General features: G+C 46.2%; 1 non-coding gene across 1 annotated transcript; it reads right to left on the bottom strand.

Moving 5' to 3' along the window:
• Positions 1 to 7482: 7482 nt before the first annotated feature.
• Trnai-aau (transfer RNA isoleucine (anticodon AAU)) lies at positions 7483 to 7554 on the bottom strand. The gene has a single exon. It is a non-coding gene; the product is annotated as a tRNA-Ile (tRNA).
• Positions 7555 to 14835: the final 7281 nt, after the last annotated feature.

The raw sequence follows: 14835 nt of genomic DNA, 5'->3' as shown, positions 1-14835 counted from the left end.
GGCGCGGCCCAGCGATACTCTTGGGTACTTCGTCCTTACGGTCGTCTGCATCATCAGACTTTAGCTGACAACACTTCATATTACCGGCTAATATTTGCAGCTATGGCGACAAATTACTGCTTGGCTACACATCTGACACGTAACCGATGTGCTCTCCAAACAACAACACTTGCATTTCAGAACATGTCTTTCACACATGTCTACAAAATCACCTTCACCTTCAAATACAGTTTCCTTGCGACTGGCACAGACGTAGGCAAAGTTTAATGTTGCTATTTCCATTAAATCTCGTTAATCAGAAAAACGGTAATTTACATCTGCAGCGGAACAAAATTCCGTTCCGCCCAGCGTCTGGCTCGAACCCACGACCCTGCGATTAAGAGTCTGACCCTCTACCGACCGAGCTAGCCGGCTACCTCGATGAATACCTGCCGGGTAGCACGTCACACAGTACTCGTTTGGGTTGGGTGGTCCCATACAGAATCTCTCCATGCTGCCTAATGTTTTCCTAACGTCACACTCGTCACGTACTTCACTTTTATGTCATAATCATTTCTGAGAGGCAAAGAAATTGCATGACAACAAGCAGAGCTAGTGGCTTCAAAATTAACACACATACTTTATGTGACTCAAAAGCCGAACGAGTTACTTTCCGACGTTGTTTTAGATGTGCAAGTGATAGTCAAAACTCGCTGTGTCGGCACCCTGCCGACCATTTCGCTAGTTAACACCGGTCTTGTTGTGTGTGTTTCAAGCTCAAGAGCATCTCCAAGCAAAAAATGGTCAACAGCAACATTCAGACGGTTTCGTACTGCTCAATTGCTACATTAAAACGGTATGTTTCTTTTTCAGATCTGGAAATCACAAGCGTGACAGCATTCGAACCTGTAATTTTCAGATCCGAAGTCCGACGCCTTATCCACTAGGCCACACGGTCACTGACGACCAACATTTACATGTATACGACTCATCTCGAAACGCTCACACCCCTGAGGATTTGTGTTTTCGTTCTACACAGCCGCTGCCCCTTGCTCTTTCCCACCCATTCGTTACATTCAACCTCTGACGAGACCGACCAAATATAGACTGAGAAACAAGACCACACACTTTGTGCATTCGGAATCGAAGGCAGGGCGTCCCTCGCCGCATTTGCTACGATGGCCATTTCCTACTTCTGCAGAAGCGGCGGCGGCGACGACGACGACGACGACGACGACGACGACGACGACGATGAAGATCTCGAGAGGCTCTGAGATATGTGAGAAATACATCTATAAAATGTAATTCAGACTGCCTCGTCCCACCTTATGCTGTACCGCTTTGGCAAATGCTTTATCGGCGCCATTCGCCTTAATCACATCTGAGAGTAATTCTTAAAAAAACGCCTGTCGCTAATTGTTCGTCATCACAGGTACTGTTTGCTATACGGCCACGACGCGCAACTGATTTCCAAAATTCATCTTTCTCCTGTGAGGATGAGACTTACGACCACTGGTTTATTAGACCAGTGCTCTACCACTGAGCTAAATAGGCGCGGCCTAGCGGTACTCTTGGGTACTTCGTCCTTACGGTCGTCTGCATCATCAGACTTTAGCTGACAACACTTCATATTACTGGCTAATATTTGCAGCTATGGCGACAAATTACTGCTTGGCTACACATCTGACACGTAACCGATGTGCTCTCCAAACAACAACACTTGCATTTCAGAACATGTCTTTCACACATGTCTACAAAATCACCTTCACCTTCAAATACAGTTTCCTTGAGACTGGCAGAGTCGTAGGCAAAGTTTAATGTTGCTATTTCCATTAAATCTCGTTAATCAGAAAAACGGTAATTTACATCTGCAGCGGAACAAAATTCCGTTCCGCCCAGCGTCTGGCTCGAACCCACGACCCTGGGATTAAGAGTCTGACCCATACAGAATCTCTCCATGCTGCCTAATGTTTTCCTAACGTCACACTCGTCACGTACTTCACTTTTATGTCATAATCATTTCTGAGAGGCAAAGAAATTGCATGACAACAAGCAGAGCTAGTGGCTTCAAAATTAACACACATACTTTATGTGACTCAAAAGCCGAACGAGTTACTTTCCGACGTTGTTTTAGATGTGCAAGTGATAGTCAAAACTCGCTGTGTCGGCACTCTGCCGACCATTTCGCTAGTTAACACCGGTCTTGCTGTGTGTGTTTGAAGCTCAAGAGCATCTCCAAGCAAAAAATGGTCAACAGCAACATTCAGACGGTTTCGTACTGCTCAATTGCTACATTAAAACGGTATGTTTCTTTTTGAGATCTGGAAAAACACAAGCGTGACAGCATTCGAACCTGTAATTTTCAGATCCGAAGTCCGTCGCCTTATCCACTAGGCCACGCGGTAACTGACGACGAACATTTACATGTATACGACTCATCTCGAAACGCTCACACCCCTGAGGATTTGTGTTTTCGTTCTACACAGCCGCTGCCCCTTGCTCTTTCCCACCCATTCGTTACATTCAACCTCTGACGAGACCGACCAAATATAGACTGAGAAACAAGACCACACACTTTGTGCATTCGGAATCGAAGGCAGGGCGTCCCTCGCCGCATTTGCTACGATGGCCATTTGCCACTTCTGCAGAAGCGGCGGCGGCGACGACGACGACGACGACGACGACGACGACGAAGATCGCGAGAGGCTCTGAGATATGTGAGAAATACATCTATAAAATGTAATTCAGACTGCCTCGTCCCACCTTATGCTGTACCGCTTTGGCAAATGCTTTATCTGCGCCATTCGCCTTAATCGCATCTGAGAGTAATTCTTAAAAAAACGCCTGTCGCTAATTGTTCGTCATCACAGGTACTGTTTGCTATACGGCCACGACGCGCAACTGATTTCCAAAATTCATCTTTCTCCTGTGAGGATGGAAGTTACGACCACTGGTTTATTAGACCAGTGCTCTACCACTGAGCTAAAGAGGCGCGGCCTAGCGGTACTCTTGTGTACTTCGTCCTTACGGTCGTCTGCATCATCAGACTTTAGCTGACAACACTTCATATTACCGGCTAATATTTGCAGCTATGGCGACAAATTACTGCTTGGCTACACATCTGAAACGTAACCGATGTGCTCTCCAAACAACAACACTTGCATTTCAGAACATGTCTTTCACACATGTCTACAAAATCACCTTCACCTTCAAATACAGTTTCCTTGCGACTGACAGAGACGTAGGCAAAGTTTAATGTTGCTATTTCCATTAAATCTCGTTAATTAGAAAAACGGTAATTTACATCTGCAGCGGAACAAAATTCCATTCGCGCCCAGCGTGGGGCTCGAACCAACAAACCTAGGATTAAGATTCTCACGCTCCACCGACTGAACTAGCCGGCTACCTCGATGAATACCTGCCGGGTAGCACGTCACACAGTACTCGTTTGGGTTGGGTGGTCCCATACAGAATCTGTCCATGCTGCCTAATGTTTTCCTAACGTCACACCCGTCACGTACTTCACTTTTATGTCATAATCATTTCTGAGAGGCAAAGAAATTGCATGACAACAAGCAGAGCTAGTGGCTTCAAAATTAACACACATACTTTATGTGACTCAAAAGCCGAACGAGTTACTTTCCGACGTTGTTTTAGATGTGCAAGTGATAGTCAAAACTCGCTGTGTCGGCACTCTGCCGACCATTTCGCTAGTTAACACCGGTCTTGCTGTGTGTGTTTGAAGCTCAAGAGCATCTCCAAGCAAAAAATGGTCAACAGCAACATTCAGACGGTTTCGTACTGCTCAATTGCTACATTAAAACGGTATGTTTCTTTTTCAGATCTGGAAAAACACAAGCGTGACAGCATTCGAACCTGTAATTTTCAGATCCGAAGTCCGACGCCTTATCCACTAGGCTACACGGTCACTGACGACCAACATTTACATGTATACGACTCATCTCGAAACGCTCACACCCCTGAGGATATGTGTTTTCGTTCGACACAGCCGCTGCCTTTTGCTCTTTCCCACCCATTCGTTACATTCAACCTCTGACGAGACCGACCAAATATAGACTGAGAAACAAGACCACACACTTTGTGCATTCGGAATCGAAGGCAGGGCGTCCCTCGCCGCATTTGCTACGATGGCCATTTGCTACTTCTGCAGAAGCGGCGGCGGCGACGACGACGACGACGACGACGACGACGACGACGACGACGAAGATCGCGAGAGGCTCTGAGATATGTGAGAAATACATCCATAAAATGTAATTCAGACTGCCTCGTCCCAACTTATGCTGTACCGCTTTGGCAAATGCTTTATCGGCGCCATTCGCCTTAATCACATCTGAGAGTAATTCTTAAAAAAACGCCTGTCGCTAATTGTTCGTCATCACAGGTACTGTTTGCTATACGGCCACGACGCGCAACTGATTTCCAAAATTCATCTTTCTCCTGTGAGGATGGAACTTACGACCCCTGGTTTGTTAGACCAGTGCTCTACCACTGAGCTAAATAGGCGCGGCCTAGCGGTACTCTTGGGTACTTCGTCCTTACGGTCGTCTGCATCATCAGACTTTAGCTGACAACACTTCATATTACCGGCTAATATTTGCAGCTATGGCGACAAATTACTGCTTGGCTACACATCTGACACGTAACCGATGTGCTCTCCAAACAACAACACTTGCATTTCAGAACATGTCTTTCACACATGTCTACAAAATCACCTTCACCTTCAAATACAGTTTCCTTGCGACTGGCAGAGACGTAGGCAAAGTTTAATGTTGCTATTTCCATTAAATCTCGTTAATCAGAAAAACGGTAATTTACATCTGCAGCGGAACAAAATTCCGTTCCGCCCAGCGTCTGGCTCGAACCCACGACCCTGGGATTAAGAGTCTGACCCTCTACCGACCGAGCTAGCCGGCTACCTCGATGAATACCAGCCGGGTAGCACGTCACACAGTACTCGTTTGGGTTGGGTGGTCCCATACAGAATATCTCCATGCTGCCTAATGTTTTCCTAACGTCACACTCGTCACGTACTTCACTTTTATGTCATAATCATTTCTGAGAGGCAAAGAAATTGCATGACAACAAGCAGAGCTAGTGGCTTCAAAATTAACACACATACTTTATGTGACTCAAAAGCCGAACGAGTTACTTTCCGACGTTGTTTTAGATGTGCAAGTGATAGTCAAAACTCGCTGTGTCGGCACTCTGCCGACCATTTCGCTAGTTAACACCGGTCTTGCTGTGTGTGTTTGAAGCTCAAGAGCATCTCCAAGCAAAAAATGGTCAACAGCAACATTCAGACGGTTTCGTACTGCTCAATTGCTACATTAAAACGGTATGTTTCTTTTTCAGATCTGGAGAAACACAAGCGTGACAGCATTCGAACCTGTAATTTTCAGATCCGAAGTCCGACGCCTTATCCACTAGGCCACACGGTCACTGACGACCAACATTTACATGTATAAGACTCATCTCGAAACGCTCACACCCCTGAGGATTTGTGTTTTCGTTCTACACAGCCGCTGCCCCTTGCTCTTTCCCACCCATTCGTTACATTCAACCTCTGACGAGACCGACCAAATATAGACTGAGAAACAAGACCACACACTTTGTGCATTCGGAATCGAAGGCAGGGCGTCCCTCGCCGCATTTGCTACGATGGCCATTTGCTACTTCTGCAGAAGCGGCGGCGGCGACGACGACGACGACGACGACGACGACGACGACGATGAAGATCGCGAGAGGCTCTGAGATATGTGAGAAATACATCTATAAAATGTAATTCAGACTGCCTCGTCCCACCTTATGCTGTACCGCTTTGGCAAATGCTTTATCGGCGCCATTCGCCTTAATCACATCTGAGAGTAATTCTTAAAAAAACGCCTGTCGCTAATTGTTCGTCATCACAGGTACTGTTTGCTATACGGCCACGACGCGCAACTGATTTCCAAAATTCATCTTTCTCCTGTGAGGATGAGACTTACGACCACTGGTTTATTAGACCAGTGCTCTACCACTGAGCTAAATAGGCGCGGCCTAGCGGTACTCTTGGGTACTTCGTCCTTACGGTCGTCTGCATCATCAGACTTTAGCTGACAACACTTCATATTACTGGCTAATATTTGCAGCTATGGCGACAAATTACTGCTTGGCTACACATCTGACACGTAACCGATGTGCTCTCCAAACAACAACACTTGCATTTCAGAACATGTCTTTCACACATGTCTACAAAATCACCTTCACCTTCAAATACAGTTTCCTTGCGACTGGCAGAGTCGTAGGCAAAGTTTAATGTTGCTATTTCCATTAAATCTCGTTAATTAGAAAAACGGTAATTTACATCTGCAGCGGAACAAAATTCCATTCGCGCCCAGCGTGGGGCTCGAACCAACAAACCTAGGATTAAGATTCTCACGCTCCACCGACTGAACTAGCCGGCTACCTCGATGAATACCTGCCGGGTAGCACGTCACACAGTACTCGTTTGGGTTGGGTGGTCCCATACAGAATCTCTCCATGCTGCCTAATGTTTTCCTAACGTCACACTCGTCACGTACTTCACTTTTATGTCATAATCATTTCTGAGAGGCAAAGAAATTGCATGACAACAAGCAGAGCTAGTGGCTTCAAAATTAACACACATACTTTATGTGACTCAAAAGCCGAACGAGTTACTTTCCGACGTTGTTTTAGATGTGCAAGTGATAGTCAAAACTCGCTGTGTCGGCACTCTGCCGACCATTTCGCTAGTTAACACCGGTCTTGCTGTGTGTGTTTGTAGCTCAAGAGCATCTCCAAGCAAAAAATGGTCAACAGCAACATTCAGACGGTTTCGTACTGCTCAATTGCTACATTAAAACGGTATGTTTCTTTTTCAGATCTGGAAAAACACAAGCGTGACAGCATTCGAACCTGTAATTTTCAGATCCGAAGTCCGACGCCTTATCCACCAGGCCACACGGTCACTGACGACCAACATTTACATGTATACGACTCATCTCGAAACGCTCACACCCCTGAGGATTTGTGTTTTAGTTCTACACAGCCGCTGCCTTTTGCTCTTTCCCACGCATTCGTTACATTCAACCTCTGACGAGACCGACCAAATATAGACTGAGAAACAAGACCACACACTTTGTGCATTCGGAATCGAAGGCAGGGCGTCCCTCGCCGCATTTGCTACGATGGCCATTTGCTACTTATGCAGAAGCGGCGGCGGCGGCGACGACGACGACGACGACGACGACGACGGAGATCGCGAGAGGCTCTGAGATATGTGAGAAATACATCTATAAAATGTAATTCGGACTGCCTCGTCCCACCTTATGCTGTACCGCTTTGGCAAATGCTTTATCTGCGCCATTCGCCTTAATCGCATCTGATAGTAATTCTTAAAAAAACGCCTGTCGCTAATTGTTCGTCATCACAGGTACTGTTTGCTATACGGCCACGACGCGCAATTGATTTCCAAAATTCATCTTTCTCCTGTGAGGATGGAACTTACGACCACTGGTTTATTAGACCAGTGCTCTACCACTGAGCTAAAGAGGCGCGGCTTAGCGGTACTCTTGTGTACTTCGTCCTTACGGTCGTCCGCATCATCAGACTTTAGCTGACAACACTTCATATTACCGGCTAATATTTGCAGCTATGGCGACAAATTACTGCTTGGCTACACATCTGACACGTAACCGATGTGCTCTCCAAACAACAACACTTGCATTTCAGAACATGTCTTTCACACATGTCTACAAAATCACCTTCACCTTCAAATACAGTTTCCTTGCGACTGACAGAGACGTAGGCAAAGTTTAATGTTGCTATTTCCATTAAATCTCGTTAATCAGAAAAACGGTAATTTACATCTGCAGCGGAACAAAATTCCGTTCCGCCCAGCGTCTGGCTCGAACCCACGACCCTGGGATTTAGAGTCTGACCCTCTACCGACCGAGCTAGCCGGCTACCTCGATGAATACCTGCCGGGTAGCACGTCACACAGTACTCGTTTGGGTTGGGTGGTCCCATACAGAATCTCTCCATGCTGCCTAATGTTTTCCTAACGTCACACTCGTCACGTACTTCACTTTTATGTCATAATCATTTCTGACAGGCAAAGAAATTGCATGACAACAAGCAGAGCTAGTGGCTTCAAAATTAACACACATACTTTATGTGACTCAAAAGCCGAACGAGTTACTTTCCGACGTTGTTTTAGATGTGCAAGTGATAGTCAAAACTCGCTGTGTCGGCACTCTGCCGACCATTTCGCTAGTTAACACCGGTCTTGCTGTGTGTGTTTGTAGCTCAAGAGCATCTCCAAGCAAAAAATGGTCAACAGCAACATTCAGACGGTTTCGTACTGCTCAATTGCTACATTAAAACGGTATGTTTCTTTTTCAGATCTGGAAAAACACAAGCGTGACAGCATTCGAACCTGTAATTTTCAGATCCGAAGTCCGACGCCTTATCCACCAGGCCACACGGTCACTGACGACCAACATTTACATGTATACGACTCATCTCGAAACGCTCACACCCCTGAGGATTTGTGTTTTAGTTCTACACAGCCGCTGCCCCTTGCTCTTTCCCACGCATTCGTTACATTCAACCTCTGACGAGACCGACCAAATATAGACTGAGAAACAAGACCACACACTTTGTGCATTCGGAATCGAAGGCAGGGCGTCCCTCGCCGCATTTGCTACGATGGCCATTTGCTACTTATGCAGAAGCGGCGGCGGCGGCGACGACGACGACGACGACGACGACGACGACGACGACGACGACGAAGATCGCGAGAGGCTCTGAGATATGTGAGAAATACATCTATAAAATGTAATTCAGACTGCCTCGTCCCACCTTATGCTGTACCGCTTTGGCAAATGCTTTATCGGCGCCATTCGCCTTAATCACATCTGAGAGTAATTCTTAAAAAAACGCCTGTCGCTAATTGTTCGTCATCACAGGTACTGTTTGCTATACGGCCACAACGCGCAACTGATTTCCTAAATTCATCTTTCTCCTGTGAGGATGGAACTTACGACCCCTGGTTTATTAGACCAGTGCTCTACCACTGAGCTAAATAGGCGCGGCCTCGCGGTACTCTTGGGTACTTCGTCCTTACGGTCGTCTGCATCATCAGACTTTAGCTGACAACACTTCATATTACCGGCTAATATTTGCAGCTATGGCGACAAATTACTGCTTGGCTACACATCTGACACGTAACCGATGTGCTCTCCAAACAACAACACTTGCATTTCAGAGCATGTCTTTCACACATGTCTACAAAATCACCTTCACCTTCAAATACAGTTTCCTTGCGACTGACAGAGACCTAGGCAAAGTTTAATGTTGCTATTTCCATTAAATCTCGTTAATTAGAAAAACGGTAATTTACATCTGCAGCGGAACAAAATTCCGTTCGCGCCCAGCGTGGGGCTCGAACCAACAAACCTAGGATTAAGATTCTCACGCTCCACCGACTGAACTAGCCGGCTACCTCGATGAATACCTGCCGGGTAGCACGTCACACAGTACTCGTTTGGGTTGGGTGGTCCCATACAGAATCTCTCCATGCTGCCTAATGTTTTCCTAACGTCACACTCGTCACGTACTTCACTTTTATGTCATAATCATTTCTGAGAGGCAAAGAAATTGCATGACAACAAGCAGAGCTAGTGGCTTCAAAATTAACACACATACTTTATGTGACTCAAAAGCCGAACGAGTTACTTTCCGACGTTGTTTTAGATGTGCAAGTGATAGTCAAAACTCGCTGTGTCGGCACTCTGCCGACCATTTCGCTAGTTAACACCGGTCTTGCTGTGTGTGTTTGAAGCTCAAGAGCATCTCCAAGCAAAAAATGGTCAACAGCAACATTCAGACGGTTTCGTACTGCTCAATTGCTACATTAAAACGGTATGTTTCTTTTTCAGATCTGGAAAAACACAAGCGTGACAGCATTCGAACCTGTAATTTTCAGATCCGAAGTCCGACGCCTTATCCACTAGGCCACACGGTCACTGACGACCAACATTTACATGTATACGACTCATCTCGAAACGCTCACACCCCTGAGGATTTGTGTTTTCGTTCTACACAGCCGCTGCCTTTTGCTCTTTCCCACCCATTCGTTACATTCAACCTCTGACGAGACCGACCAAATATAGACTGAGAAACAAGACCACACACTTTGTGCATTCGGAATCGAAGGCAGGGCGTCCCTCGCCGCATTTGCTACGATGGCCATTTGCTACTTCTGCAGAAGCGGCGGCGGCGGCGACGACGACGACGACGACGACGACGACGACGACGACGACGACGACGACGAAGATCGCGAGAGGCTCTGAGATATGTGAGAAATACATCTATAAAATGTAATTCAGACTGCCTTGTCCCACCTTATGCTGTACCGCTTTGGCAAATGCTTTATCGGCGCCATTCGCCTTAATCACATCTGAGAGTAATTCTTAAAAAAACGCCTGTCGCTAATTGTTCGTCATCACAGGTACTGTTTGCTATACGGCCACAACGCGCAACTGATTTCCAAAATTCATCTTTCTCCTGTGAGGATGGAACTTACGACCCCTGGTTTATTAGACCAGTGCTCTACCACTGAGCTAAATAGGCGCGGCCTAGCGGTACTCTTGGGTACTTCGTCCTTACGGTCGTCTGCATCATCAGACTTTAGCTGACAACACTTCATATTACCGGCTAATATTTGCAGCTATGGCGACAAATTACTGCTTGGCTACACATCTGACACGTAACCGATGTGCTCTCCAAACAACAACACTTGCATTTCAGAACATGTCTTTCACACATGTCTACAAAATCACCTTCACCTTCAAATACAGTTTCCTTGCGACTGACAGAGACGTAGGCAAAGTTTAATGTTGCTATTTCCATTAAATCTCGTTAATTAGAAAAACGGTAATTTACATCTGCAGCGGAACAAAATTCCGTTCGCGCCCAGCGTGGGGCTCGAACCAACAAACCTAGGATTAAGATTCTCACGCTCCACCGACTGAACTAACCGGCTACCTCGATGAATACCTGCCGGGTAGCACGTCACACAGTACTCGTTTGGGTTGGGTGGTCCCATACAGAATCTCTCCATGCTGCCTAATGTTTTCCTAACGTCACACTCGTCACGTACTTCACTTTTATGTCATAATCATTTCTGAGAGGCAAAGAAATTGCATGACAACAAGCAGAGCTAGTGGCTTCAAAATTAACACACATACTTTATGTGACTCAAAAGCCGAACGAGTTACTTTCCGACGTTGTTTTAGATGTGCAAGTGATAGTCAAAACTCGCTGTGTCGGCACTCTGCCGACCATTTCGCTAGTTAACACCGGTCTTGCTGTGTGTGTTTGAAGCTCAAGAGCATCTCCAAGCAAAAAATGGTCAACAGCAACATTCAGACGGTTTCGTACTGCTCAATTGCTACATTAAAACGGTATGTTTCTTTTTCAGATCTGGAAAAACACAAGCGTGACAGCATTCGAACCTGTAATTTTCAGATCCGAAGTCCGACGCCTTATCCACTAGGCCACACGGTCACTGACGACCAACATTTACATGTATACGACTCATCTCGAAACGCTCACACCCCTGAGGATTTGTGTTTTCGTTCTACACAGCCGCTGCCTTTTGCTCTTTCCCACCCATTCGTTACATTCAACCTCTGACGAGACCGACCAAATATAGACTGAGAAACAAGACCACACACTTTGTGCATTCGGAATCGAAGGCAGGGCGTCCCTCGCCGCATTTGCTACGATGGCCATTTGCTACTTCTGCAGAAGCGGCGGCGGCGGCGACGACGACGACGACGACGACGACGACGACGACGACGACGACCAAGATCGCGAGAGGCTCTGAGATATGTGAGAAATACATCTATAAAATGTAATTCAGACTGCCTCGTCCCAACTTATGCTGTACCGCTTTGGCAAATGCTTTATCGGCGCCATTCGCCTTAATCACATCTGAGAGTAATTCTTAAAAAAACGCCTGTCGCTAATTGTTCGTCATCACAGGTACTGTTTGCTATATGGCCACGACGCGCAACTGATTTCCAAAATTCATCTTTCTCCTGTGTGGATGGAACTTACGACCCCTGGTTTATTAGACCAGTGCTCTACCACTGAGCTAAATAGGCGCGGCATAGCGTACTCTTGGGTACTTCGTCCTTACGGTCGTCTGCATCATCAGACTTTAGCTGACAACACTTCATATTACCGGCTAATATTTGCAGCTATGGCGACAAATTACTGCTTGGCTACACATCTGACACGTAACCGATGTGCTCTCCAAACAACAACACTTGCATTTCAGAACATGTCTTTCACACATGTCTACATAATCACCTTCACCTTCAAATACAGTTTCCTTACGACTGGCAGAGACGTAGGCAAAGTTTAATGTTGCTATTTCCATTAAATATCGTTAATCAGAAAAACGGTAATTTACATCTGCAGCGGAACAAAATTCCGTTCCGCCCAGCGTCTGGCTCGAACCCACGACCCTGGGATTAAGAGTCTGACCCTCTACCGACCGAGATAGCCGGCTACCTCGATGAATACCTGCCGGGTAGCACGTCACACAGTACTCGTTTGGGTTGGGTGGTCCCATACAGAATCTCTCCATGCTGCCTAATGTTTTCCTAACGTCACACTCGTCACGTACTTCACTTTTATGTCATAATCATTTCTGAGAGGCAAAGAAATTGCATGACAACAAGCAGAGCTAGTGGCTTCAAAATTAACACACATACTTTATGTGACTCAAAAGCCGAACGAGTTACTTTCCGACGTTGTTTTAGATGTGCAAGTGATATTCAAAACTCGCTGTGTCGGCACTCTGCCGACCATTTCGCTAGTTAACACCGGTCTTGCTGTGTGTGTTTGAAGCTCAAGAGCATCTCCAAGCAAAAAATGGTCAACAGCAACATTCAGACGGTTTCGTACTGCTCAATTGCTACATTAAAACGGTATGTTTCTTTTTCAGATCTGGAAAAACACAAGCGTGACAGCATTCGAACCTGTAATTTTCAGATCCGAAGTCCGACGCCTTATCCACTAGGCCACGCGGTCACTGGCGACCAACATTTACATGTATACGACTCATCTCGAAACGCTCACACCCCTGAGGATTTGTGTTTTCGTTCTACACAGCCGCTGCCCCTTGCTCTTTCCCACCCATTCGTTACATTCAACCTATGACGAGACCGACCAAATATAGACTGAGAAACAAGACCACACACTTTGTGCATTCGGAATCGAAGGCAGGGCGTCCCTCGCCGCATTTGCTACGATGGCCATTTGCTACTTCTGCAGAAGCGGCGGCGGCGACGACGACGACGACGACGACGACGACGACGACGACGACGACGACGACGACGACGAAGATCGCGAGAGGCTCTGAGATATGTGAGAAATACATCTATAAAATGTAATTCAGACTGCCTCGTCCCAACTTATGCTGTACCGCTTTGGCAAATGCTTTATCGGCGCCATTCGCCTTAATCACATCTGAGAGTAATTCTTAAAAAAACGCCTGTCGCTAATTGTTCGTCATCACAGGTACTGTTTGCTATACGGCCACGACGCGCAACTGATTTCCAAAATTCATCTTTCTCCTGTGAGGATGGAACTTACGACCCCTGGTTTATTAGACCAGTGCTCTACCACTGAGCTAAATAGGCGCGGCCTAGCGGTACTCTTGGGTACTTCGTCCTTACGGTCGTCTGCATCATCAGACTTTAGCTGACAACACTTCATATTACCGGCTAATATTTGCAGCTATGGCGACAAATTACTGCTTGGCTACACATCTGACACGTAACCGATGTGCTCTCCAAACAACAACACTTGCATTTCAGAACATGTCTTTCACACATGTCTACAAAATCACCTTCACCTTCAAATACAGTTTCCTTGCGACTGACAGAGACCTAGGCAAAGTTTAATGTTGCTATTTCCATTAAATCTCGTTAATTAGAAAAACGGTAATTTACATCTGCAGCGGAACAAAATTCCGTTCGCGCCCAGCGTGGGGCTCGAACCAACAAACCTAGGATTAAGATTCTCACGCTCCACCGACTGAACTAGCCGGCTACCTCGATGAATGCCTGCCGGGTAGCACGTCACACAGTACTCGTTTGGGTTGGGTGGTCCCATACAGAATCTCTCCATGCTGCCTAATGTTTTCCTAACGTCACACTCGTCACGTACTTCACTTTTATGTCATAATCATTTCTGAGAGGCAAAGAAATTGCATGACAACAAGCAGAGCTAGTGGCTTCAAAATTAACACACATACTTTATGTGACTCAAAAGCCGAACGAGTTACTTTCCGACGTTGTTTTAGATGTGCAAGTGATAGTCAAAACTCGCTGTGTCGGCACTCTGCCGACCATTTCGCTAGTTAACACCGGTCTTGCTGTGTGTGTTTGAAGCTCAAGAGCATCTCCAAGCAAAAAATGGTCAACAGCAACATTCAGACGGTTTCGTACTGCTCAATTGCTACATTAAAACGGTATGTTTCTTTTTCAGATCTGGAAAAACACAAGCGTGACAGCATTCGAACCTGTCATTTTCAGATCCGAAGTCCGACGCCTTATCCACTAGGCCACACGGTCACTGACGACCAACATTTACATGTATACGACTCATCTCGAAACGCTCACACCCCTGAGGATTTGTGTTTTCGTTCTACACAGCCGCTGCCTTTTGCTCTTTCCCACCCATTCGTTACATTCAACCTCTGACGAGACCGACCAAATATAGACTGAGAAACAAGACCACACACTTTGTGCATTC

This window comes from Schistocerca gregaria, chromosome 8, assembly GCF_023897955.1.
Source record: "Schistocerca gregaria isolate iqSchGreg1 chromosome 8, iqSchGreg1.2, whole genome shotgun sequence".
Lineage (NCBI taxonomy): Eukaryota > Metazoa > Arthropoda > Insecta > Orthoptera > Acrididae > Schistocerca > Schistocerca gregaria.
The sequence above is the reverse complement of the archived record's forward strand: the minus strand, read 5'-3'. Positions and strand labels throughout refer to the sequence as shown.